This window comes from Copadichromis virginalis, linkage group LG23 (genome assembly GCF_057382275.1).
Source record: "Copadichromis virginalis isolate Kocher_CV1m ecotype Utaka linkage group LG23, C_Virginalis_male_GT1.1, whole genome shotgun sequence".
Classification (NCBI taxonomy): domain Eukaryota; kingdom Metazoa; phylum Chordata; class Actinopteri; order Cichliformes; family Cichlidae; genus Copadichromis; species Copadichromis virginalis.
Genome location: NC_140639.1, coordinates 19164113 through 19190314, shown reverse-complemented (window position 1 = coordinate 19190314; position 26202 = coordinate 19164113). Strand labels below are relative to the sequence as shown.

The 26202-nt window shown below is 44.9% G+C and overlaps 20 non-coding genes across 20 annotated transcripts; 13 read left to right on the top strand and 7 right to left on the bottom strand.

Moving 5' to 3' along the window:
• The first annotated feature begins 2366 nt into the window (after positions 1-2366).
• On the top strand, positions 2367-2438 carry trnaw-cca (transfer RNA tryptophan (anticodon CCA)). Its single transcript has one exon. It is a non-coding gene; the product is annotated as a tRNA-Trp (tRNA).
• A 1305-nt stretch (positions 2439-3743) lies between these two features.
• Positions 3744-3815, top strand: trnam-cau (transfer RNA methionine (anticodon CAU)). Its single transcript has one exon. It is a non-coding gene; the product is annotated as a tRNA-Met (tRNA).
• A 918-nt stretch (positions 3816-4733) lies between these two features.
• Positions 4734-4816, bottom strand: trnas-uga (transfer RNA serine (anticodon UGA)). Its single transcript has one exon. It is a non-coding gene; the product is annotated as a tRNA-Ser (tRNA).
• Positions 4817-5575: 759 nt separating this feature from the next.
• trnaw-cca (transfer RNA tryptophan (anticodon CCA)) lies at positions 5576-5647 on the top strand. The gene has a single exon. It is a non-coding gene; the product is annotated as a tRNA-Trp (tRNA).
• Positions 5648-6952: 1305 nt separating this feature from the next.
• On the top strand, positions 6953-7024 carry trnam-cau (transfer RNA methionine (anticodon CAU)). Its single transcript has one exon. It is a non-coding gene; the product is annotated as a tRNA-Met (tRNA).
• Positions 7025-7942: 918 nt separating this feature from the next.
• Positions 7943-8025, bottom strand: trnas-uga (transfer RNA serine (anticodon UGA)). The gene has a single exon. It is a non-coding gene; the product is annotated as a tRNA-Ser (tRNA).
• Positions 8026-8784: 759 nt separating this feature from the next.
• Positions 8785-8856, top strand: trnaw-cca (transfer RNA tryptophan (anticodon CCA)). The gene has a single exon. It is a non-coding gene; the product is annotated as a tRNA-Trp (tRNA).
• A 1305-nt stretch (positions 8857-10161) lies between these two features.
• trnam-cau (transfer RNA methionine (anticodon CAU)) lies at positions 10162-10233 on the top strand. The gene has a single exon. It is a non-coding gene; the product is annotated as a tRNA-Met (tRNA).
• Positions 10234-11151: 918 nt separating this feature from the next.
• On the bottom strand, positions 11152-11234 carry trnas-uga (transfer RNA serine (anticodon UGA)). Its single transcript has one exon. It is a non-coding gene; the product is annotated as a tRNA-Ser (tRNA).
• Positions 11235-11993: 759 nt separating this feature from the next.
• Positions 11994-12065, top strand: trnaw-cca (transfer RNA tryptophan (anticodon CCA)). Its single transcript has one exon. It is a non-coding gene; the product is annotated as a tRNA-Trp (tRNA).
• A 1305-nt stretch (positions 12066-13370) lies between these two features.
• trnam-cau (transfer RNA methionine (anticodon CAU)) lies at positions 13371-13442 on the top strand. The gene has a single exon. It is a non-coding gene; the product is annotated as a tRNA-Met (tRNA).
• Positions 13443-14360: 918 nt separating this feature from the next.
• trnas-uga (transfer RNA serine (anticodon UGA)) lies at positions 14361-14443 on the bottom strand. The gene has a single exon. It is a non-coding gene; the product is annotated as a tRNA-Ser (tRNA).
• A 759-nt stretch (positions 14444-15202) lies between these two features.
• Positions 15203-15274, top strand: trnaw-cca (transfer RNA tryptophan (anticodon CCA)). Its single transcript has one exon. It is a non-coding gene; the product is annotated as a tRNA-Trp (tRNA).
• A 1305-nt stretch (positions 15275-16579) lies between these two features.
• On the top strand, positions 16580-16651 carry trnam-cau (transfer RNA methionine (anticodon CAU)). The gene has a single exon. It is a non-coding gene; the product is annotated as a tRNA-Met (tRNA).
• Positions 16652-17569: 918 nt separating this feature from the next.
• trnas-uga (transfer RNA serine (anticodon UGA)) lies at positions 17570-17652 on the bottom strand. Its single transcript has one exon. It is a non-coding gene; the product is annotated as a tRNA-Ser (tRNA).
• Positions 17653-18412: 760 nt separating this feature from the next.
• Positions 18413-18484, top strand: trnaw-cca (transfer RNA tryptophan (anticodon CCA)). The gene has a single exon. It is a non-coding gene; the product is annotated as a tRNA-Trp (tRNA).
• A 2295-nt stretch (positions 18485-20779) lies between these two features.
• On the bottom strand, positions 20780-20862 carry trnas-uga (transfer RNA serine (anticodon UGA)). The gene has a single exon. It is a non-coding gene; the product is annotated as a tRNA-Ser (tRNA).
• A 759-nt stretch (positions 20863-21621) lies between these two features.
• On the top strand, positions 21622-21693 carry trnaw-cca (transfer RNA tryptophan (anticodon CCA)). The gene has a single exon. It is a non-coding gene; the product is annotated as a tRNA-Trp (tRNA).
• A 2295-nt stretch (positions 21694-23988) lies between these two features.
• trnas-uga (transfer RNA serine (anticodon UGA)) lies at positions 23989-24071 on the bottom strand. Its single transcript has one exon. It is a non-coding gene; the product is annotated as a tRNA-Ser (tRNA).
• Positions 24072-24830: 759 nt separating this feature from the next.
• On the top strand, positions 24831-24902 carry trnaw-cca (transfer RNA tryptophan (anticodon CCA)). The gene has a single exon. It is a non-coding gene; the product is annotated as a tRNA-Trp (tRNA).
• The last annotated feature ends 1300 nt before the right edge of the window (positions 24903-26202 follow it).

Genomic DNA, 26202 nt, shown 5'->3' with positions numbered 1-26202 from the left:
AAAAGCACTCTACCCCAAACTAGTAACTGAGTTACATTCAAACAGGAAGGTCTCTTAAAAACAGAGAAGATATGAGGAAACTGTCATTCATCCGGTGTTAGACCAGGGGTCTAGGCAACCCTAAATGCGGTTCCGGAGCCGCCTGCAGCTCTTTAGTCCTTATACTGCGGCTCCACGTGGTTTGGAAAATAATTATAAGTATTTAACTGAAGTGTATTTTATTTGTGTTATTTTTTTTTAACTTGTGGTCAAATTGGAAGTTCATTGTGATCTTGAAACATAAAAGTAAAATTATGTTATTATTTTTCATCGCTCAAAATAAGTGTCACACTTGCATAAACCATACCCGCCGAAATGCCATGCATTTATCGAGACTTTCAACCCCAGGTAGGCCAAGGATGGATCTTCGGAGCCACATACATATGTGAGCAGCTATTCTCCTCCATGAACTATGGTAACAACAAACACAGCTCACGCCTCACAGATGACAGCTTACTAGAGACTTCGTACAGCCCCGGTCTGCAGGCGCCCTGCGCAGAGGTTCAGGAACAGGTGTCCCATTGTAAATATACCACGGCAGACCCGACAATGTTTGCATGAACATGCTTTTTTCTTTATTGACCACTTTTCACACATGGTTGGTGTACCCACACAGCCAGCTGTGGTTTTGCAGCTCACAGCCCGGTACACACCAACATGACAGCAGAGAAAGCACAAACTTTAAGCCGGCGAGGCTTGATTGCGGGTGCCGCTTAGGTGCGTCCGCCTCCCCTGCAGCAGCACTGCAGACCACGCTCTGCCGCACACATTAACCACGTAAAATAAATATTTATGCAGATATTTTGCAAATAATTATTTTCCAATTATTAGTAGTATAGTGCTGTTTTCCAATTATTTTTTAAATTCAGGTCAAGGCTCCGCTACAGGCTGCGAAATCCCAAAGGTGATATAAGGGTGACGGCTCACTACAGTTTTTGTTTGCTATATGAATGATTTAACTTCAGCTTAAGCTTTCATTTAAAAGAGACCTTCACCTGGGTGTCTTTCCTTTTTGTTATATTTTTTAAGAGTTCAAAATTTCTTCATTACATAAATAAAATAAAAATTTCTCTGTAGCACTTCTTGTATTTCATAAGCAACAAACTTTAGTTGTTTATAAAGCATAAAGATAAAAAAAACAATAACAGTGTTATCTTCATTTTAGATGTCAAAAAGTATTTGCGGCTCCCAGTGTTTTCTTTTCTATGAAAACTGGGTCCAAACAGCTCTTTCGGTGTTAAGGGTTGCTAACCCTTGGTCTAGACCAGAATACTAAATTTTGCTAGACAAGGGGATGATATCCACTTACGAGGGCATTATAATGCCACTGTTCTATTGAAATTTTGAATGAATATTCTCATTTGTGGCTCTCATTTTTCTTAGAAAAAAAAATCTGTCAAAAAAACCTCAATCAAATCTGGTAATTCTTTGTTTTTACATTCATCGGGTCCCAATATCCTCAAACATCAAAGAGAAATTAAAAATGCATGCCATGGAAGAGCTCGGGTCTTAGGAGGATAAAGAAAGAAAGAAACTTAACTCAAAGCGATAAATATTAAAGCAAAACTAAAGGAAAAAGCTCGGAAAACTCGAGAACTCACTTGACAAAAAAACTTCATGAAGAGATTGTATATGGATGCAGCTGTTCTTATTATAAGTTGTGACTCTGGGCTCTAGCTGTAGTATTGTATTTGGGTGTTACTTAACAGTCGTTGAAGAGACCATTGTGTGTGAAGTGTAAGGTCGTTTAGTCAGGTAAGATTTCATTCAAGGCTGACAGCACTGGTCTCCTACCCCCATGAATAGCATTTTGGTGCAGACGGCACAAGGAGCCTCTCCAGAGCAGCTTGTGTTTGAGACAGGAGATCATCACGTACAAAAGCACTCCCTTCTGAGCAATCACTTTTTAGGTGTGTGTGAGAGGAAGGTCTTTTATTTTTAGACACTGTCCAAGGACTTTGTCTTTCTCTGACAAGCATCAGTAACAAATATGCATTGTTAAGAATTTGTCTAGCTGGCTTGCAAAGCTCATCAGAGCGTGAGCACTGAATGACAGACACTATATTAGGCCTTTGATTGACTACTGCAAGCGCACTTCAAACCTCGATTTGTATTCTTTTCTCAAAGAGGAGAACCTTTCAAGTATAAAGAGAGATTCTACGTGTGCATGTTGACATGCATGGTCTGAAATGACATGCGTCTTTGGCACAACCTCTTTGCATTCACAAGTTGAACAACCTCCAGTTGCAGAAAAATTGCTTGTGTGGAAAGATGGTCTGGCTTCTCAGAGATTTTCAGAAGTTTTGAGCAGAGGGGCAGGTTTGTGGGACCTTGTGGCGCAATGGTAGCGCATCTGACTCCAGATCAGAAGGTTGCGTGTTCAAATCACGTCAAGGTCAGCCGAGAGTGAGAGGACTGCAGCCTGTGATTCCCTTCCAATAGGAGGTTTTTAGTTGCTTGTGGCATACTCGTCCGTCTGTCCAGAAATTCAGGTCCATGACTCATGACGTGTCTCCAGTGAGTTGTTGATGGTGTCAGTGAACACTGTAGACAACTGATCAGCACAGTGCCTCAGGGTGGATGGAGGCACCGAATTTGGCCCAGCTGCTTTGCGTGGGTCCTGTGTCTTAGAGAGTCTGTTTACATCCCTTTCAAGTATGGAAAGAGGTGTGAAGGCACATGGAGAAATTTGTGAGCTTTACTGAGTGGTAGAGGTGATGGGGGAGCCGCAAGTGTTGACCGTCTGGGGAGGGGGCCCGGGTAGCTGGACGTTCCATTGTTTTCTGAAAGCACCAGGTGTGAATACATTGGATAGGTGTGAATAGTAGCTGAATTAGAGGGCTTCTGTAAATGGAACTGAATACAAATGGCAAACAAAACACCCACATGCTGCAGGTATACAGAGAACCATGCCATGAGATACATGTAAACACATAGTTGAAAGAAGTAAAGACTGCACCAAAGAGAAACTCACAAAATTATTGTAAAGAAAAAAACATTCAAATATCAAGTATAAGTTTTTCATTCCGAGCAAACAAACGGTTTTGAATGATAATGAAATCTAAAAGCAGCTTCAGAGCTGGGCTTGGCATTCTGAAGCAAGCTCATCATATCCAGGATAGTTTTTCACTGTGGACAATGTCACTGTGTCCGCTGTGTTGGATACATTCAGATTTCATGTCTAATGTCGGTGCTTGTGATTACAGACGGTATTACATCTCTACCGATGAGAACTACCATTGACAATCAGCGGGAAGTATTAAGAGCATCGAAGTGCATCAGCAGAGTGTGTTCGTGTAACAGAACGGCGATTTTAGTTAACTAAAGGTAAAATAAGGTTCATTGAAGAGAGTTCATGGGTTTATTTAGGAAGTAAACATACGCAACACCAAGTGTCAATGTTTTCACGTCTAAGCGTTTACGTGACTATGCGACTCAGTGGCTCACACAATAAGCTCAGTGATTCGAGTTAGCAGCTAACGAGGAAATGGTTGGCTGACCCTAGCTTAAAATCTGTTGGGCCGCACACGAGACCTGACAAGCAGTCCAAGAAGCTTTGAAGCATTGAACGCTGAGGTGACAAAGATTTATAAAAGTCAGTGTTCAAACGGGTACCGTCCACCTTCAGAATTCCCACAGTTTGTTCATGCAAGATGTTATTGAAGGCCCACTTTTAAGCAGCGCTAGTCTTGTGGTACGTGTGGAGCAGAGTGGCGCAGCGGAAGCGTGCTGGGCCCATAACCCAGAGGTCGATGGATCGAAACCATCCTCTGCTAGGCTCGTCTGTTTTCAGGACGTACTAAACAACTGTGCTCCGAAAGGCTTGCTTACAAGTCTGGGATAGGTTTCCAGGAAGAAGCCATTCACCTTCCAAAAATTGGACAAAACAGACTAAACCCAGAAGTTGCCTAACTAAGAAGCAAATCCTAGTGAATATAACCTGTTCGCCACATCTTCTTCAAAGCCCATTCACTTTGTTACCTCAACAGCGTGACATCACCTGTTTGCAACACAAGAACAACAATGGAGGCAACGGTGTACCTGCTGCTAAAGTGACGGTAAACGGTTGGACCACTGTGTTGCTTTGGGTGTACCCAAATGGCTGGCTGTGTTTGCCGGGAGACCAGTGACCAGGTACTGCCGCCTAACTGAAAACCAAACGTAGCCAGAAAGGATTAAGATTTGTCATTCTAGCCTTTCTATAGCAGTGATAACAAGTAGCCCCCTGCAACAATTTTGATGTCTTGTGTGGAAAGAAGATGGATTGGCTTTGCAGAGATTTTCAGAAGTTTTGGGCAGAGGGGCAGGTTTGTGGGACCTTGTGGGGCAATGGTAGCGCATCTGACTCCAGATCAGAAGCTTGCGTGTTCAAATCACATCAAGGTCAACCAAGAGTGACAGGACTGCAGCCTGTTTGAATTAATATGTGACTCAAAGTCTGTGCACATGCCACTGATCGACATCTCCCACCGTTTTTGTTTATAAAGCCTGGAGAGAAGAAGAGGGACTCTCCTTGGAGACAAGCACATTTTGTACATGAATGATTAGTATGTAAGTACAGTGGTGTGAACCGGTGATTGGAGAACTGTCAATCACTCAATGCTCCTGGGCACCGTTGCAACTTTTGTATATGAGCCCCTCCGACTAATTGCAACCTTATCTTAGCAGAAAAAGAAGCACCCGTAACGCATTTTCGCTGTGAGCAGGGTTTGAACCTGCGCGGGGAACACCCCATTGGATTTCAAATCCAACGCCTTAACCTCTCGGCCATCACAGCTCCTTCACTTCACCTGCACCTTTTGGCCTGTGGTGAGAGATGCCTGCTCCCTGCTCCAACAGCGCTGGTTCTTTTGGAGATCATCACATGCCAGAACACTCCCTACTCAGAAGTCACTTCTCTGGTAAATACCATTAACAGTCGTTGAAGAGACCATTGTGTGTGAAGTGTAAGGTCGTTTAGTCAGGTAAGATTTCATTCAAGGCTGACAGCACTGGTCTCCTACCCCCATGAATAGCATTTTGGTGCAGACGGCACAAGGAGCCTCTCCAGAGCAGCTTGTGTTTGAGACAGGAGATCATCACGTACAAAAGCACTCCCTTCTGAGCAATCACTTTTTAGGTGTGTGTGAGAGGAAGGTCTTTTATTTTTAGACACTGTCCAAGGACTTTGTCTTTCTCTGACAAGCATCAGTAACAAATATGCATTGTTAAGAATTTGTCTAGCTGGCTTGCAAAGCTCATCAGAGCGTGAGCACTGAATGACAGACACTATATTAGGCCTTTGATTGACTACTGCAAGCGCACTTCAAACCTCGATTTGTATTCTTTTCTCAAAGAGGAGAACCTTTCAAGTATAAAGAGAGATTCTACGTGTGCATGTTGACATGCATGGTCTGAAATGACATGCGTCTTTGGCACAACCTCTTTGCATTCACAAGTTGAACAACCTCCAGTTGCAGAAAAATTGCTTGTGTGGAAAGATGGTCTGGCTTCTCAGAGATTTTCAGAAGTTTTGAGCAGAGGGGCATGTTTGTGGGACCTTGTGGCGCAATGGTAGCGCCTCTGACTCCAGATCAGAAGGTTGCGTGTTCAAATCACGTCAAGGTCAGCCGAGAGTGAGAGGACTGCAGCCTGTGATTCCCTTCCAATAGGAGGTTTTTAGTTGCTTGTGGCATACTCGTCCGTCTGTCCAGAAATTCAGGTCCATGACTCATGACGTGTCTCCAGTGAGTTGTTGATGGTGTCAGTGAACACTGTAGACAACTGATCAGCACAGTACCTCAGGGTGGATGGAGGCACCGAATTTGGCCCAGCTGCTTTGCGTGGGTCCTGTGTCTTAGAGAGTCTGTTTACATCCCTTTCAAGTATGGAAAGAGGTGTGAAGGCACATGGAGAAATTTGTGAGCTTTACTGAGTGGTAGAGGTGATGGGGGAGCCGCAAGTGTTGACCGTCTGGGGAGGGGCCCCGGGTAGCTGGACGTTCCATTGTTTTCTGAAAGCACCAGGTGTGAATACATTGGATAGGTGTGAATAGTAGCTGAATTAGAGGGCTTCTGTAAATGGAACTGAATACAAATGGCAAACAAAACACCCACATGCTGCAGGTATACAGAGAGCAATGCCATGAGATACATGTAAACACATAGTTGAAAGAAGTAAAGACTGCACCAAAGAGAAACTCACAAAATTATTGTAAAGAAAAAAACATTCAAATATCAAGTATAAGTTTTTCATTCCGAGCAAACAAACGGTTTTGAATGATAATGAAATCTAAAAGCAGCTTCAGAGCCGGGCTTGGCATTCTGAAGCAAGCTCATCATATCCAGGATAGTTTTTCACTGTGGACAATGTCACTGTGTCCGCTGTGTTGGATACATTCAGATTTCATGTCTAATGTCGGTGCTTGTGATTACAGACGGTATTACATCTCTACCGATGAGAACTACCATTGACAATCAGCGGGAAGTATTAAGAGCATCGAAGTGCATCAGCAGAGTGTGTTCGTGTAACAGAATGTCGATTTTAGTTAACTAAAGGTAAAATAAGGTTCATTGAAGAGAGTTCATGGGTTTATTTAGGAAGTAAACATACGCAACACCAAGTGTCAGTGTTTTCACGTCTAAGCGTTTACGTGACTATGCGACTCAGTGGCTCACACAATAAGCTCAGTGATTCGAGTTAGCAGCTAACGAGGAAATGGTTGGCTGACCCTAGCTTAAAATCTGTTGGGCCGCACACGAGACCTGACAAGCAGTCCAAGAAGCTTTGAAGCATTGAACGCTGAGGTGACAAAGATTTATAAAAGTCAGTGTTCAAACGGGTACCGTCCACCTTCAGAATTCCCACAGTTTGTTCATGCAAGATGTTATTGAAGGCCCACTTTTAAGCAGCGCTAGTCTTGTGGTACGTGTGGAGCAGAGTGGCGCAGCGGAAGCGTGCTGGGCCCATAACCCAGAGGTCGATGGATCGAAACCATCCTCTGCTAGGCTCGTCTGTTTTCAGGACGTACTAAACAACTGTGCTCCGAAAGGCTTGCTTACAAGTCTGGGATAGGTTTCCAGGAAGAAGCCATTCACCTTCCAAAAATTGGACAAAACAGACTAAACCCAGAAGTTGCCTAACTAAGAAGCAAATCCTAGTGAATATAACCTGTTCGCCACATCTTCTTCAAAGCCCATTCACTTTGTTACCTCAACAGCGTGACATCACCTGTTTGCAACACAAGAACAACAATGGAGGCAACGGTGTACCTGCTGCTAAAGTGACGGTAAACGGTTGGACCACTGTGTTGCTTTGGGTGTACCCAAATGGCTGGCTGTGTTTGCCGGGAGACCAGTGACCAGGTACTGCCGCCTAACTGAAAACCAAACGTAGCCAGAAAGGATTAAGATTTGTCATTCTAGCCTTTCTATAGCAGTGATAACAAGTAGCCCCCTGCAACAATTTTGATGTCTTGTGTGGAAAGAAGATGGATTGGCTTTGCAGAGATTTTCAGAAGTTTTGGGCAGAGGGGCAGGTTTGTGGGACCTTGTGGGGCAATGGTAGCGCATCTGACTCCAGATCAGAAGCTTGCGTGTTCAAATCACATCAAGGTCAACCAAGAGTGACAGGACTGCAGCCTGTTTGAATTAATATGTGACTCAAAGTCTGTGCACATGCCACTGATCGACATCTCCCACCGTTTTTGTTTATAAAGCCTGGAGAGAAGAAGAGGGACTCTCCTTGGAGACAAGCACATTTTGTACATGAATGATTAGTATGTAAGTACAGTGGTGTGAACCGGTGATTGGAGAACTGTCAATCACTCAATGCTCCTGGGCACCGTTGCAACTTTTGTATATGAGCCCCTCCGACTAATTGCAACCTTATCTTAGCAGAAAAAGAAGCACCCGTAACGCATTTTCGCTGTGAGCAGGGTTTGAACCTGCGCGGGGAACCCCCCATTGGATTTCAAATCCAACGCCTTAACCTCTCGGCCATCACAGCTCCTCCACTTCACCTGCACCTTTTGGCCTGTGGTGAGAGATGCCTGCTCCCTGCTCCAACAGCGCTGGTTCTTTTGGAGATCATCACATGCCAGAACACTCCCTACTCAGAAGTCACTTCTCTGGTAAATACCATTAACAGTCGTTGAAGAGACCATTGTGTGTGAAGTGTAAGGTCGTTTAGTCAGGTAAGATTTCATTCAAGGCTGACAGCACTGGTCTCCTACCCCCATGAATAGCATTTTGGTGCAGACGGCACAAGGAGCCTCTCCAGAGCAGCTTGTGTTTGAGACAGGAGATCATCACGTACAAAAGCACTCCCTTCTGAGCAATCACTTTTTAGGTGTGTGTGAGAGGAAGGTCTTTTATTTTTAGACACTGTCCAAGGACTTTGTCTTTCTCTGACAAGCATCAGTAACAAATATGCATTGTTAAGAATTTGTCTAGCTGGCTTGCAAAGCTCATCAGAGCGTGAGCACTGAATGACAGACACTATATTAGGCCTTTGATTGACTACTGCAAGCGCACTTCAAACCTCGATTTGTATTCTTTTCTCAAAGAGGAGAACCTTTCAAGTATAAAGAGAGATTCTACGTGTGCATGTTGACATGCATGGTCTGAAATGACATGCGTCTTTGGCACAACCTCTTTGCATTCACAAGTTGAACAACCTCCAGTTGCAGAAAAATTGCTTGTGTGGAAAGATGGTCTGGCTTCTCAGAGATTTTCAGAAGTTTTGAGCAGAGGGGCATGTTTGTGGGACCTTGTGGCGCAATGGTAGCGCCTCTGACTCCAGATCAGAAGGTTGCGTGTTCAAATCACGTCAAGGTCAGCCGAGAGTGAGAGGACTGCAGCCTGTGATTCCCTTCCAATAGGAGGTTTTTAGTTGCTTGTGGCATACTCGTCCGTCTGTCCAGAAATTCAGGTCCATGACTCATGACGTGTCTCCAGTGAGTTGTTGATGGTGTCAGTGAACACTGTAGACAACTGATCAGCACAGTGCCTCAGGGTGGATGGAGGCACCGAATTTGGCCCAGCTGCTTTGCGTGGGTCCTGTGTCTTAGAGAGTCTGTTTACATCCCTTTCAAGTATGGAAAGAGGTGTGAAGGCACATGGAGAAATTTGTGAGCTTTACTGAGTGGTAGAGGTGATGGGGGAGCCGCAAGTGTTGACCGTCTGGGGAGGGGCCCCGGGTAGCTGGACGTTCCATTGTTTTCTGAAAGCACCAGGTGTGAATACATTGGATAGGTGTGAATAGTAGCTGAATTAGAGGGCTTCTGTAAATGGAACTGAATACAAATGGCAAACAAAACACCCACATGCTGCAGGTATACAGAGAGCAATGCCATGAGATACATGTAAACACATAGTTGAAAGAAGTAAAGACTGCACCAAAGAGAAACTCACAAAATTATTGTAAAGAAAAAAACATTCAAATATCAAGTATAAGTTTTTCATTCCGAGCAAACAAACGGTTTTGAATGATAATGAAATCTAAAAGCAGCTTCAGAGCCGGGCTTGGCATTCTGAAGCAAGCTCATCATATCCAGGATAGTTTTTCACTGTGGACAATGTCACTGTGTCCGCTGTGTTGGATACATTCAGATTTCATGTCTAATGTCGGTGCTTGTGATTACAGACGGTATTACATCTCTACCGATGAGAACTACCATTGACAATCAGCGGGAAGTATTAAGAGCATCGAAGTGCATCAGCAGAGTGTGTTCGTGTAACAGAATGTCGATTTTAGTTAACTAAAGGTAAAATAAGGTTCATTGAAGAGAGTTCATGGGTTTATTTAGGAAGTAAACATATGCAACACCAAGTGTCAGTGTTTTCACGTCTAAGCGTTTACGTGACTATGCGACTCAGTGGCTCACACAATAAGCTCAGTGATTCGAGTTAGCAGCTAACGAGGAAATGGTTGGCTGACCCTAGCTTAAAATCTGTTGGGCCGCACACGAGACCTGACAAGCAGTCCAAGAAGCTTTGAAGCATTGAACGCTGAGGTGACAAAGATTTATAAAAGTCAGTGTTCAAACGGGTACCGTCCACCTTCAGAATTCCCACAGTTTGTTCATGCAAGATGTTATTGAAGGCCCACTTTTAAGCAGCGCTAGTCTTGTGGTACGTGTGGAGCAGAGTGGCGCAGCGGAAGCGTGCTGGGCCCATAACCCAGAGGTCGATGGATCGAAACCATCCTCTGCTAGGCTCGTCTGTTTTCAGGACGTACTAAACAACTGTGCTCCGAAAGGCTTGCTTACAAGTCTGGGATAGGTTTCCAGGAAGAAGCCATTCACCTTCCAAAAATTGGACAAAACAGACTAAACCCAGAAGTTGCCTAACTAAGAAGCAAATCCTAGTGAATATAACCTGTTCGCCACATCTTCTTCAAAGCCCATTCACTTTGTTACCTCAACAGCGTGACATCACCTGTTTGCAACACAAGAACAACAATGGAGGCAACGGTGTACCTGCTGCTAAAGTGACGGTAAACGGTTGGACCACTGTGTTGCTTTGGGTGTACCCAAATGGCTGGCTGTGTTTGCCGGGAGACCAGTGACCAGGTACTGCCGCCTAACTGAAAACCAAACGTAGCCAGAAAGGATTAAGATTTGTCATTCTAGCCTTTCTATAGCAGTGATAACAAGTAGCCCCCTGCAACAATTTTGATGTCTTGTGTGGAAAGAAGATGGATTGGCTTTGCAGAGATTTTCAGAAGTTTTGGGCAGAGGGGCAGGTTTGTGGGACCTTGTGGGGCAATGGTAGCGCATCTGACTCCAGATCAGAAGCTTGCGTGTTCAAATCACATCAAGGTCAACCAAGAGTGACAGGACTGCAGCCTGTTTGAATTAATATGTGACTCAAAGTCTGTGCACATGCCACTGATCGACATCTCCCACCGTTTTTGTTTATAAAGCCTGGAGAGAAGAAGAGGGACTCTCCTTGGAGACAAGCACATTTTGTACATGAATGATTAGTATGTAAGTACAGTGGTGTGAACCGGTGATTGGAGAACTGTCAATCACTCAATGCTCCTGGGCACCGTTGCAACTTTTGTATATGAGCCCCTCCGACTAATTGCAACCTTATCTTAGCAGAAAAAGAAGCACCCGTAACGCATTTTCGCTGTGAGCAGGGTTTGAACCTGCGCGGGGAACACCCCATTGGATTTCAAATCCAACGCCTTAACCTCTCGGCCATCACAGCTCCTCCACTTCACCTGCACCTTTTGGCCTGTGGTGAGAGATGCCTGCTCCCTGCTCCAACAGCGCTGGTTCTTTTGGAGATCATCACATGCCAGAACACTCCCTACTCAGAAGTCACTTCTCTGGTAAATACCATTAACAGTCGTTGAAGAGACCATTGTGTGTGAAGTGTAAGGTCGTTTAGTCAGGTAAGATTTCATTCAAGGCTGACAGCACTGGTCTCCTACCCCCATGAATAGCATTTTGGTGCAGACGGCACAAGGAGCCTCTCCAGAGCAGCTTGTGTTTGAGACAGGAGATCATCACGTACAAAAGCACTCCCTTCTGAGCAATCACTTTTTAGGTGTGTGTGAGAGGAAGGTCTTTTATTTTTAGACACTGTCCAAGGACTTTGTCTTTCTCTGACAAGCATCAGTAACAAATATGCATTGTTAAGAATTTGTCTAGCTGGCTTGCAAAGCTCATCAGAGCGTGAGCACTGAATGACAGACACTATATTAGGCCTTTGATTGACTACTGCAAGCGCACTTCAAACCTCGATTTGTATTCTTTTCTCAAAGAGGAGAACCTTTCAAGTATAAAGAGAGATTCTACGTGTGCATGTTGACATGCATGGTCTGAAATGACATGCGTCTTTGGCACAACCTCTTTGCATTCACAAGTTGAACAACCTCCAGTTGCAGAAAAATTGCTTGTGTGGAAAGATGGTCTGGCTTCTCAGAGATTTTCAGAAGTTTTGAGCAGAGGGGCATGTTTGTGGGACCTTGTGGCGCAATGGTAGCGCCTCTGACTCCAGATCAGAAGGTTGCGTGTTCAAATCACGTCAAGGTCAGCCGAGAGTGAGAGGACTGCAGCCTGTGATTCCCTTCCAATAGGAGGTTTTTAGTTGCTTGTGGCATACTCGTCCGTCTGTCCAGAAATTCAGGTCCATGACTCATGACGTGTCTCCAGTGAGTTGTTGATGGTGTCAGTGAACACTGTAGACAACTGATCAGCACAGTACCTCAGGGTGGATGGAGGCACCGAATTTGGCCCAGCTGCTTTGCGTGGGTCCTGTGTCTTAGAGAGTCTGTTTACATCCCTTTCAAGTATGGAAAGAGGTGTGAAGGCACATGGAGAAATTTGTGAGCTTTACTGAGTGGTAGAGGTGATGGGGGAGCCGCAAGTGTTGACCGTCTGGGGAGGGGCCCCGGGTAGCTGGACGTTCCATTGTTTTCTGAAAGCACCAGGTGTGAATACATTGGATAGGTGTGAATAGTAGCTGAATTAGAGGGCTTCTGTAAATGGAACTGAATACAAATGGCAAACAAAACACCCACATGCTGCAGGTATACAGAGAGCAATGCCATGAGATACATGTAAACACATAGTTGAAAGAAGTAAAGACTGCACCAAAGAGAAACTCACAAAATTATTGTAAAGAAAAAAACATTCAAATATCAAGTATAAGTTTTTCATTCCGAGCAAACAAACGGTTTTGAATGATAATGAAATCTAAAAGCAGCTTCAGAGCCGGGCTTGGCATTCTGAAGCAAGCTCATCATATCCAGGATAGTTTTTCACTGTGGACAATGTCACTGTGTCCGCTGTGTTGGATACATTCAGATTTCATGTCTAATGTCGGTGCTTGTGATTACAGACGGTATTACATCTCTACCGATGAGAACTACCATTGACAATCAGCGGGAAGTATTAAGAGCATCGAAGTGCATCAGCAGAGTGTGTTCGTGTAACAGAATGTCGATTTTAGTTAACTAAAGGTAAAATAAGGTTCATTGAAGAGAGTTCATGGGTTTATTTAGGAAGTAAACATATGCAACACCAAGTGTCAGTGTTTTCACGTCTAAGCGTTTACGTGACTATGCGACTCAGTGGCTCACACAATAAGCTCAGTGATTCGAGTTAGCAGCTAACGAGGAAATGGTTGGCTGACCCTAGCTTAAAATCTGTTGGGCCGCACACGAGACCTGACAAGCAGTCCAAGAAGCTTTGAAGCATTGAACGCTGAGGTGACAAAGATTTATAAAAGTCAGTGTTCAAACGGGTACCGTCCACCTTCAGAATTCCCACAGTTTGTTCATGCAAGATGTTATTGAAGGCCCACTTTTAAGCAGCGCTAGTCTTGTGGTACGTGTGGAGCAGAGTGGCGCAGCGGAAGCGTGCTGGGCCCATAACCCAGAGGTCGATGGATCGAAACCATCCTCTGCTAGGCTCGTCTGTTTTCAGGACGTACTAAACAACTGTGCTCCGAAAGGCTTGCTTACAAGTCTGGGATAGGTTTCCAGGAAGAAGCCATTCACCTTCCAAAAATTGGACAAAACAGACTAAACCCAGAAGTTGCCTAACTAAGAAGCAAATCCTAGTGAATATAACCTGTTCGCCACATCTTCTTCAAAGCCCATTCACTTTGTTACCTCAACAGCGTGACATCACCTGTTTGCAACACAAGAACAACAATGGAGGCAACGGTGTACCTGCTGCTAAAGTGACGGTAAACGGTTGGACCACTGTGTTGCTTTGGGTGTACCCAAATGGCTGGCTGTGTTTGCCGGGAGACCAGTGACCAGGTACTGCCGCCTAACTGAAAACCAAACGTAGCCAGAAAGGATTAAGATTTGTCATTCTAGCCTTTCTATAGCAGTGATAACAAGTAGCCCCCTGCAACAATTTTGATGTCTTGTGTGGAAAGAAGATGGATTGGCTTTGCAGAGATTTTCAGAAGTTTTGGGCAGAGGGGCAGGTTTGTGGGACCTTGTGGGGCAATGGTAGCGCATCTGACTCCAGATCAGAAGCTTGCGTGTTCAAATCACATCAAGGTCAACCAAGAGTGACAGGACTGCAGCCTGTTTGAATTAATATGTGACTCAAAGTCTGTGCACATGCCACTGATCGACATCTCCCACCGTTTTTGTTTATAAAGCCTGGAGAGAAGAAGAGGGACTCTCCTTGGAGACAAGCACATTTTGTACATGAATGATTAGTATGTAAGTACAGTGGTGTGAACCGGTGATTGGAGAACTGTCAATCACTCAATGCTCCTGGGCACCGTTGCAACTTTTGTATATGAGCCCCTCCGACTAATTGCAACCTTATCTTAGCAGAAAAAGAAGCACCCGTAACGCATTTTCGCTGTGAGCAGGGTTTGAACCTGCGCGGGGAACACCCCATTGGATTTCAAATCCAACGCCTTAACCTCTCGGCCATCACAGCTCCTCCACTTCACCTGCACCTTTTGGCCTGTGGTGAGAGATGCCTGCTCCCTGCTCCAACAGCGCTGGTTCTTTTGGAGATCATCACATGCCAGAACACTCCCTACTCAGAAGTCACTTCTCTGGTAAATACCATTAACAGTCGTTGAAGAGACCATTGTGTGTGAAGTGTAAGGTCGTTTAGTCAGGTAAGATTTCATTCAAGGCTGACAGCACTGGTCTCCTACCCCCATGAATAGCATTTTGGTGCAGACGGCACAAGGAGCCTCTCCAGAGCAGCTTGTGTTTGAGACAGGAGATCATCACGTACAAAAGCACTCCCTTCTGAGCAATCACTTTTTAGGTGTGTGTGAGAGGAAGGTCTTTTATTTTTAGACACTGTCCAAGGACTTTGTCTTTCTCTGACAAGCATCAGTAACAAATATGCATTGTTAAGAATTTGTCTAGCTGGCTTGCAAAGCTCATCAGAGCGTGAGCACTGAATGACAGACACTATATTAGGCCTTTGATTGACTACTGCAAGCGCACTTCAAACCTCGATTTGTATTCTTTTCTCAAAGAGGAGAACCTTTCAAGTATAAAGAGAGATTCTACGTGTGCATGTTGACATGCATGGTCTGAAATGACATGCGTCTTTGGCACAACCTCTTTGCATTCACAAGTTGAACAACCTCCAGTTGCAGAAAAATTGCTTGTGTGGAAAGATGGTCTGGCTTCTCAGAGATTTTCAGAAGTTTTGAGCAGAGGGGCATGTTTGTGGGACCTTGTGGCGCAATGGTAGCGCATCTGACTCCAGATCAGAAGGTTGCGTGTTCAAATCACGTCAAGGTCAGCCGAGAGTGAGAGGACTGCAGCCTGTGATTCCCTTCCAATAGGAGGTTTTTAGTTGCTTGTGGCATACTCGTCCGTCTGTCCAGAAATTCAGGTCCATGACTCATGACGTGTCTCCAGTGAGTTGTTGATGGTGTCAGTGAACACTGTAGACAACTGATCAGCACAGTACCTCAGGGTGGATGGAGGCACCGAATTTGGCCCAGCTGCTTTGCCTGGGTCCTGTGTCTTAGAGAGTCTGTTTACATCCCTTTCAAGTATGGAAAGAGGTGTGAAGGCACATGGAGAAATTTGTGAGCTTTACTGAGTGGTAGAGGTGATGGGGGAGCCGCAAGTGTTGACCGTCTGGGGAGGGGGCCCGGGTAGCTGGACGTTCCATTGTTTTCTGAAAGCACCAGGTGTGAATACATTGGATAGGTGTGAATAGTAGCTGAATTAGAGGGCTTCTGTAAATGGAACTGAATACAAATGGCAAACAAAACACCCACATGCTGCAGGTATACAGAGAACCATGCCATGAGATACATGTAAACACATAGTTGAAAGAAGTAAAGACTGCACCAAAGAGAAACTCACAAAATTATTGTAAAGAAAAAAACATTCAAATATCAAGTATACGTTTTTCATTCCGAGCAAACAAACGGTTTTGAATGATAATGAAATCTAAAAGCAGCTTCAGAGCTGGGCTTGGCATTCTGAAGCAAGCTCATCATATCCAGGATAGTTTTTCACTGTGGACAATGTCACTGTGTCCGCTGTGTTGGATACATTCAGATTTCATGTCTAATGTCGGTGCTTGTGATTACAGACGGTATTACATCTCTACCGATGAGAACTACCATTGACAATCAGCGGGAAGTATTAAGAGCATCGAAGTGCATCAGCAGAGTGTGTTCGTGTAACAGAATGTCGATTTTAGTTAACTAAAGGTAAAATAAGGTTCATTGAAGAGAGTTCATGGGTTTATTTAGGAAGTAAACATATGCAACACCAAGTGTCAGTGTTTTCACGTCTAAGCGTTTACGTGACTATGCGACTCAGTGGCTCACACAATAAGCTCAGTGATTCGAGTTAGCAGCTAACGAGGAAATGGTTGGCTGACCCTAGCTTAAAATCTGTTGGGCCGCACACGAGACCTGACAAGCAGTCCAAGAAGCTTTGAAGCATTGAACGCTGAGGTGACAAAGATTTATAAAAGTCAGTGTTCAAACGGGTACCGTCCACCTTCAGAATTCCCACAGTTTGTTCATGCAAGATGTTATTGAAGGCCCACTTTTAAGCAGCGCTAGTCTTGTGGTACGTGTGGAGCAGAGTGGCGCAGCGGAAGCGTGCTGGGCCCATAACCCAGAGGTCGATGGATCGAAACCATCCTCTGCTAGGCTCGTCTGTTTTCAGGACGTACTAAACAACTGTGCTCCGAAAGGCTTGCTTACAAGTCTGGGATAGGTTTCCAGGAAGAAGCCATTCACCTTCCAAAAATTGGACAAAACAGACTAAACCCAGAAGTTGCCTAACTAAGAAGCAAATCCTAGTGAATATAACCTGTTCGCCACATCTTCTTCAAAGCCCATTCACTTTGTTACCTCAACAGCGTGACATCACCTGTTTGCAACACAAGAACAACAATGGAGGCAACGGTGTACCTGCTGCTAAAGTGACGGTAAACGGTTGGACCACTGTGTTGCTTTGGGTGTACCCAAATGGCTGGCTGTGTTTGCCGGGAGACCAGTGACCAGGTACTGCCGCCTAACTGAAAACCAAACGTAGCCAGAAAGGATTAAGATTTGTCATTCTAGCCTTTCTATAGCAGTGATAACAAGTAGCCCCCTGCAACAATTTTGATGTCTTGTGTGGAAAGAAGATGGATTGGCTTTGCAGAGATTTTCAGAAGTTTTGGGCAGAGGGGCAGGTTTGTGGGACCTTGTGGGGCAATGGTAGCGCATCTGACTCCAGATCAGAAGCTTGCGTGTTCAAATCACATCAAGGTCAACCAAGAGTGACAGGACTGCAGCCTGTTTGAATTAATATGTGACTCAAAGTCTGTGCACATGCCACTGATCGACATCTCCCACCGTTTTTGTTTATAAAGCCTGGAGAGAAGAAGAGGGACTCTCCTTGGAGACAAGCACATTTTGTACATGAATGATTAGTATGTAAGTACAGTGGTGTGAACCGGTGATTGGAGAACTGTCAATCACTCAATGCTCCTGGGCACCGTTGCAACTTTTGTATATGAGCCCCTCCGACTAATTGCAACCTTATCTTAGCAGAAAAAGAAGCACCCGTAACGCATTTTCGCTGTGAGCAGGGTTTGAACCTGCGCGGGGAACCCCCCATTGGATTTCAAATCCAACGCCTTAACCTCTCGGCCATCACAGCTCCTCCACTTCACCTGCACCTTTTGGCCTGTGGTGAGAGATGCCTGCTCCCTGCTCCAACAGCGCTGGTTCTTTTGGAGATCATCACATGCCAGAACACTCCCTACTCAGAAGTCACTTCTCTGGTAAATACCATTAACAGTCGTTGAAGAGACCATTGTGTGTGAAGTGTAAGGTCGTTTAGTCAGGTAAGATTTCATTCAAGGCTGACAGCACTGGTCTCCTACCCCCATGAATAGCATTTTGGTGCAGACGGCACAAGGAGCCTCTCCAGAGCAGCTTGTGTTTGAGACAGGAGATCATCACGTACAAAAGCACTCCCTTCTGAGCAATCACTTTTTAGGTGTGTGTGAGAGGAAGGTCTTTTATTTTTAGACACTGTCCAAGGACTTTGTCTTTCTCTGACAAGCATCAGTAACAAATATGCATTGTTAAGAATTTGTCTAGCTGGCTTGCAAAGCTCATCAGAGCGTGAGCACTGAATGACAGACACTATATTAGGCCTTTGATTGACTACTGCAAGCGCACTTCAAACCTCGATTTGTATTCTTTTCTCAAAGGAGGAGAACCTTTCAAGTATAAAGAGAGATTCTACGTGTGCATGTTGACATGCATGGTCTGAAATGACATGCGTCTTTGGCACAACCTCTTTGCATTCACAAGTTGAACAACCTCCAGTTGCAGAAAAATTGCTTGTGTGGAAAGATGGTCTGGCTTCTCAGAGATTTTCAGAAGTTTTGAGCAGAGGGGCATGTTTGTGGGACCTTGTGGCGCAATGGTAGCGCATCTGACTCCAGATCAGAAGGTTGCGTGTTCAAATCACGTCAAGGTCAGCCGAGAGTGAGAGGACTGCAGCCTGTGATTCCCTTCCAATAGGAGGTTTTTAGTTGCTTGTGGCATACTCGTCCGTCTGTCCAGAAATTCAGGTCCATGACTCATGACGTGTCTCCAGTGAGTTGTTGATGGTGTCAGTGAACACTGTAGACAACTGATCAGCACAGTGCCTCAGGGTGGATGGAGGCACCGAATTTGGCCCAGCTGCTTTGCGTGGGTCCTGTGTCTTAGAGAGTCTGTTTACATCCCTTTCAAGTATGGAAAGAGGTGTGAAGGCACATGGAGAAATTTGTGAGCTTTACTGAGTGGTAGAGGTGATGGGGGAGCCGCAAGTGTTGACCGTCTGGGGAGGGGGCCCGGGTAGCTGGACGTTCCATTGTTTTCTGAAAGCACCAGGTGTGAATACATTGGATAGGTGTGAATAGTAGCTGAATTAGAGGGCTTCTGTAAATGGAACTGAATACAAATGGCAAACAAAACACCCACATGCTGCAGGTATACAGAGAACCATGCCATGAGATACATGTAAACACATAGTTGAAAGAAGTAAAGACTGCACCAAAGAGAAACTCACAAAATTATTGTAAAGAAAAAAACATTCAAATATCAAGTATAAGTTTTTCATTCCGAGCAAACAAACGGTTTTGAATGATAATGAAATCTAAAAGCAGCTTCAGAGCTGGGCTTGGCATTCTGAAGCAAGCTCATCATATCCAGGATAGTTTTTCACTGTGGACAATGTCACTGTGTCCGCTGTGTTGGATACATTCAGATTTCATGTCTAATGTCGGTGCTTGTGATTACAGACGGTATTACATCTCTACCGATGAGAACTACCATTGACAATCAGCGGGAAGTATTAAGAGCATCGAAGTGCATCAGCAGAGTGTGTTCGTGTAACAGAATGTCGATTTTAGTTAACTAAAGGTAAAATAAGGTTCATTGAAGAGAGTTCATGGGTTTATTTAGGAAGTAAACATACGCAACACCAAGTGTCAGTGTTTTCACGTCTAAGCGTTTACGTGACTATGCGACTCAGTGGCTCACACAATAAGCTCAGTGATTCGAGTTAGCAGCTAACGAGGAAATGGTTGGCTGACCCTAGCTTAAAATCTGTTGGGCCGCACACGAGACCTGACAAGCAGTCCAAGAAGCTTTGAAGCATTGAACGCTGAGGTGACAAAGATTTATAAAAGTCAGTGTTCAAACGGGTACCGTCCACCTTCAGAATTCCCACAGTTTGTTCATGCAAGATGTTATTGAAGGCCCACTTTTAAGCAGCGCTAGTCTTGTGGTACGTGTGGAGCAGAGTGGCACAGCGGAAGCGTGCTGGGCCCATAACCCAGAGGTCGATGGATCGAAACCATCCTCTGCTAGGCTCGTCTGTTTTCAGGACGTACTAAACAACTGTGCTCCGAAAGGCTTGCTTACAAGTCTGGGATAGGTTTCCAGGAAGAAGCCATTCACCTTCCAAAAATTGGACAAAACAGACTAAACCCAGAAGTTGCCTAACTAAGAAGCAAATCCTAGTGAATATAACCTGTTCGCCACATCTTCTTCAAAGCCCATTCACTTTGTTACCTCAACAGCGTGACATCACCTGTTTGCAACACAAGAACAACAATGGAGGCAACGGTGTACCTGCTGCTAAAGTGACGGTAAACGGTTGGACCACTGTGTTGCTTTGGGTGTACCCAAATGGCTGGCTGTGTTTGCCGGGAGACCAGTGACCAGGTACTGCCGCCTAACTGAAAACCAAACGTAGCCAGAAAGGATTAAGATTTGTCATTCTAGCCTTTCTATAGCAGTGATAACAAGTAGCCCCCTGCAACAATTTTGATGTCTTGTGTGGAAAGAAGATGGATTGGCTTTGCAGAGATTTTCAGAAGTTTTGGGCAGAGGGGCAGGTTTGTGGGACCTTGTGGGGCAATGGTAGCGCATCTGACTCCAGATCAGAAGCTTGCGTGTTCAAATCACATCAAGGTCAACCAAGAGTGACAGGACTGCAGCCTGTTTGAATTAATATGTGACTCAAAGTCTGTGCACATGCCACTGATCGACATCTCCCACCGTTTTTGTTTATAAAGCCTGGAGAGAAGAAGAGGGACTCTCCTTGGAGACAAGCACATTTTGTACATGAATGATTAGTATGTAAGTACAGTGGTGTGAACCGGTGATTGGAGAACTGTCAATCACTCAATGCTCCTGGGCACCGTTGCAACTTTTGTATATGAGCCCCTCCGACTAATTGCAACCTTATCTTAGCAGAAAAAGAAGCACCCGTAACGCATTTTCGCTGTGAGCAGGGTTTGAACGTGCGCGGGGAACCCCCCATTGGATTTCAAATCCAACGCCTTAACCTCTCGGCCATCACAGCTCCTCCACTTCACCTGCACCTTTTGGCCTGTGGTGAGAGATGCCTGCTCCCTGCTCCAACAGCGCTGGTTCTTTTGGAGATCATCACATGCCAGAACACTCCCTACTCAGAAGTCACTTCTCTGGTAAATACCATTAACAGTCGTTGAAGAGACCATTGTGTGTGAAGTGTAAGGTCGTTTAGTCAGGTAAGATTTCATTCAAGGCTGACAGCACTGGTCTCCTACCCCCATGAATAGCATTTTGGTGCAGACGGCACAAGGAGCCTCTCCAGAGCAGCTTGTGTTTGAGACAGGAGATCATCACGTACAAAAGCACTCCCTTCTGAGCAATCACTTTTTAGGTGTGTGTGAGAGGAAGGTCTTTTATTTTTAGACACTGTCCAAGGACTTTGTCTTTCTCTGACAAGCATCAGTAACAAATATGCATTGTTAAGAATTTGTCTAGCTGGCTTGCAAAGCTCATCAGAGCGTGAGCACTGAATGACAGACACTATATTAGGCCTTTGATTGACTACTGCAAGCGCACTTCAAACCTCGATTTGTATTCTTTTCTCAAAGAGGAGAACCTTTCAAGTATAAAGAGAGATTCTACGTGTGCATGTTGACATGCATGGTCTGAAATGACATGCGTCTTTGGCACAACCTCTTTGCATTCACAAGTTGAACAACCTCCAGTTGCAGAAAAATTGCTTGTGTGGAAAGATGGTCTGGCTTCTCAGAGATTTTCAGAAGTTTTGAGCAGAGGGGCATGTTTGTGGGACCTTGTGGCGCAATGGTAGCGCATCTGACTCCAGATCAGAAGGTTGCGTGTTCAAATCACGTCAAGGTCAGCCGAGAGTGAGAGGACTGCAGCCTGTGATTCCCTTCCAATAGGAGGTTTTTAGTTGCTTGTGGCATACTCGTCCGTCTGTCCAGAAATTCAGGTCCATGACTCATGACGTGTCTCCAGTGAGTTGTTGATGGTGTCAGTGAACACTGTAGACAACTGATCAGCACAGTGCCTCAGGGTGGATGGAGGCACCGAATTTGGCCCAGCTGCTTTGCGTGGGTCCTGTGTCTTAGAGAGTCTGTTTACATCCCTTTCAAGTATGGAAAGAGGTGTGAAGGCACATGGAGAAATTTGTGAGCTTTACTGAGTGGTAGAGGTGATGGGGGAGCCGCAAGTGTTGACCGTCTGGGGAGGGGGCCCGGGTAGCTGGACGTTCCATTGTTTTCTGAAAGCACCAGGTGTGAATACATTGGATAGGTGTGAATAGTAGCTGAATTAGAGGGCTTCTGTAAATGGAACTGAATACAAATGGCAAACAAAACACCCACATGCTGCAGGTATACAGAGAACCATGCCATGAGATACATGTAAACACATAGTTGAAAGAAGTAAAGACTGCACCAAAGAGAAACTCACAAAATTATTGTAAAGAAAAAAACATTCAAATATCAAGTATAAGTTTTTCATTCCGAGCAAACAAACGGTTTTGAATGATAATGAAATCTAAAAGCAGCTTCAGAGCTGGGCTTGGCATTCTGAAGCAAGCTCATCATATCCAGGATAGTTTTTCACTGTGGACAATGTCACTGTGTCCGCTGTGTTGGATACATTCAGATTTCATGTCTAATGTCGGTGCTTGTGATTACAGACGGTATTACATCTCTACCGATGAGAACTACCATTGACAATCAGCGGGAAGTATTAAGAGCATCGAAGTGCATCAGCAGAGTGTGTTCGTGTAACAGAATGTCGATTTTAGTTAACTAAAGGTAAAATAAGGTTCATTGAAGAGAGTTCATGGGTTTATTTAGGAAGTAAACATATGCAACACCAAGTGTCAGTGTTTTCACGTCTAAGCGTTTACGTGACTATGCGACTCAGTGGCTCACACAATAAGCTCAGTGATTCGAGTTAGCAGCTAACGAGGAAATGGTTGGCTGACCCTAGCTTAAAATCTGTTGGGCCGCACACGAGACCTGACAAGCAGTCCAAGAAGCTTTGAAGCATTGAACGCTGAGGTGACAAAGATTTATAAAAGTCAGTGTTCAAACGGGTACCGTCCACCTTCAGAATTCCCACAGTTTGTTCATGCAAGATGTTATTGAAGGCCCACTTTTAAGCAGCGCTAGTCTTGTGGTACGTGTGGAGCAGAGTGGCACAGCGGAAGCGTGCTGGGCCCATAACCCAGAGGTCGATGGATCGAAACCATCCTCTGCTAGGCTCGTCTGTTTTCAGGACGTACTAAACAACTGTGCTCCGAAAGGCTTGCTTACAAGTCTGGGATAGGTTTCCAGGAAGAAGCCATTCACCTTCCAAAACTTGGACAAAACAGACTAAACCCAGAAGTTGCCTAACTAAGAAGCAAATCCTAGTGAATATAACCTGTTCGCCACATCTTCTTCAAAGCCCATTCACTTTGTTACCTCAACAGCGTGACATCACCTGTTTGCAACACAAGAACAACAATGGAGGCAACGGTGTACCTGCTGCTAAAGTGACGGTAAACGGTTGGACCACTGTGTTGCTTTGGGTGTACCCAAATGGCTGGCTGTGTTTGCCGGGAGACCAGTGACCAGGTACTGCCGCCTAACTGAAAACCAAACGTAGCCAGAAAGGATTAAGATTTGTCATTCTAGCCTTTCTATAGCAGTGATAACAAGTAGCCCCCTGCAACAATTTTGATGTCTTGTGTGGAAAGAAGATGGATTGGCTTTGCAGAGATTTTCAGAAGTTTTGGGCAGAGGGGCAGGTTTGTGGGACCTTGTGGGGCAATGGTAGCGCATCTGACTCCAGATCAGAAGCTTGCGTGTTCAAATCACATCAAGGTCAACCAAGAGTGACAGGACTGCAGCCTGTTTGAATTAATATGTGACTCAAAGTCTGTGCACATGCCACTGATCGACATCTCCCACCGTTTTTGTTTATAAAGCCTGGAGAGAAGAAGAGGGACTCTCCTTGGAGACAAGCACATTTTGTACATGAATGATTAGTATGTAAGTACAGTGGTGTGAACCGGTGATTGGAGAACTGTCAATCACTCAATGCTCCTGGGCACCGTTGCAACTTTTGTATATGAGCCCCTCCGACTAATTGCAACCTTATCTTAGCAGAAAAAGAAGCACCTGTAACGCATTTTCGCTGTGAGCAGGGTTTGAACCTGCGCGGGGAACCCCCCATTGGATTTCAAATCCAACGCCTTAACCTCTCGGCCATCACAGCTCCTCCACTTCACCTGCACCTTTTGGCCTGTGGTGAGAGATGCCTGCTCCCTGCTCCAACAGCGCTGGTTCTTTTGGAGATCATCACATGCCAGAACACTCCCTACTCAGAAGTCACTTCTCTGGTAAATACCATTAACAGTCGTTGAAGAGACCATTGTGTGTGAAGTGTAAGGTCGTTTAGTCAGGTAAGATTTCATTCAAGGCTGACAGCACTGGTCTCCTACCCCCATGAATAGCATTTTGGTGCAGACGGCACAAGGAGCCTCTCCAGAGCAGCTTGTGTTTGAGACAGGAGATCATCACGTACAAAAGCACTCCCTTCTGAGCAATCACTTTTTAGGTGTGTGTGAGAGGAAGGTCTTTTATTTTTAGACACTGTCCAAGGACTTTGTCTTTCTCTGACAAGCATCAGTAACAAATATGCATTGTTAAGAATTTGTCTAGCTGGCTTGCAAAGCTCATCAGAGCGTGAGCACTGAATGACAGACACTATATTAGGCCTTTGATTGACTACTGCAAGCGCACTTCAAACCTCGATTTGTATTCTTTTCTCAAAGAGGAGAACCTTTCAAGTATAAAGAGAGATTCTACGTGTGCATGTTGACATGCATGGTCTGAAATGACATGCGTCTTTGGCACAACCTCTTTGCATTCACAAGTTGAACAACCTCCAGTTGCAGAAAAATTGCTTGTGTGGAAAGATGGTCTGGCTTCTCAGAGATTTTCAGAAGTTTTGAGCAGAGGGGTAGGTTTGTGGGACCTTGTGGCGCAATGGTAGCGCATCTGACTCCAGATCAGAAGGTTGCGTGTTCAAATCACGTCAAGGTCAGCCGAGAGTGAGAGGACTGCAGCCTGTGATTCCCTTCCAATAGGAGGTTTTTAGTTGCTTGTGGCATACTCGTCCGTCTGTCCAGAAATTCAGGTCCATGACTCATGACGTGTCTCCAGTGAGTTGTTGATGGTGTCAGTGAACACTGTAGACAACTGATCAGCACAGTGCCTCAGGGTGGATGGAGGCACCGAATTTGGCCCAGCTGCTTTGCATGGGTCCTGTGTCTTAGAGAGTCTGTTTACATCCCTTTCAAGTATGGAAAGAGGTGTGAAGGCACATGGAGAAATTTGTGAGCTTTACTGAGTGGTAGAGGTGATGGGGGAGCCGCAAGTGTTGACCGTCTGGGGAGGGGGCCCGGGTAGCTGGACGTTCCATTGTTTTCTGAAAGCACCAGGTGTGAATACATTGGATAGGTGTGAATAGTAGCTGAATTAGAGGGCTTCTGTAAATGGAACTGAATACAAATGGCAAACAAAACACCCGCATGCTGCAGGTATACAGAGAACCATGCCATGAGATACATGTAAACACATAGTTGAAAGAAGTAAAGACTGCACCAAAGAGAAACTCACAAAATTATTGTAAAGAAAAAAACATTCAAATATCAAGTATAAGTTTTTCATTCCGAGCAAACAAACGGTTTTGAATGATAATGAAATCTAAAAGCAGCTTCAGAGCTGGGCTTGGCATTCTGAAGCAAGCTCATCATATCCAGGATAGTTTTTCACTGTGGACAATGTCACTGTGTCCGCTGTGTTGGATACATTCAGATTTCATGTCTAATGTCGGTGCTTGTGATTACAGACGGTATTACATCTCTACCGATGAGAACTACCATTGACAATCAGCGGGAAGTATTAAGAGCATCGAAGTGCATCAGCAGAGTGTGTTCGTGTAACAGAATGTCGATTTTAGTTAACTAAAGGTAAAATAAGGTTCATTGAAGAGAGTTCATGGGTTTATTTAGGAAGTAAACATATGCAACACCAAGTGTCAGTGTTTTCACGTCTAAGCGTTTACGTGACTATGCGACTCAGTGGCTCACACAATAAGCTCAGTGATTCGAGTTAGCAGCTAACGAGGAAATGGTTGGCTGACCCTAGCTTAAAATCTGTTGGGCCGCACACGAGACCTGACAAGCAGTCCAAGAAGCTTTGAAGCATTGAACGCTGAGGTGACAAAGATTTATAAAAGTCAGTGTTCAAACGGGTACCGTCCACCTTCAGAATTCCCACAGTTTGTTCATGCAAGATGTTATTGAAGGCCCACTTTTAAGCAGCGCTAGTCTTGTGGTACG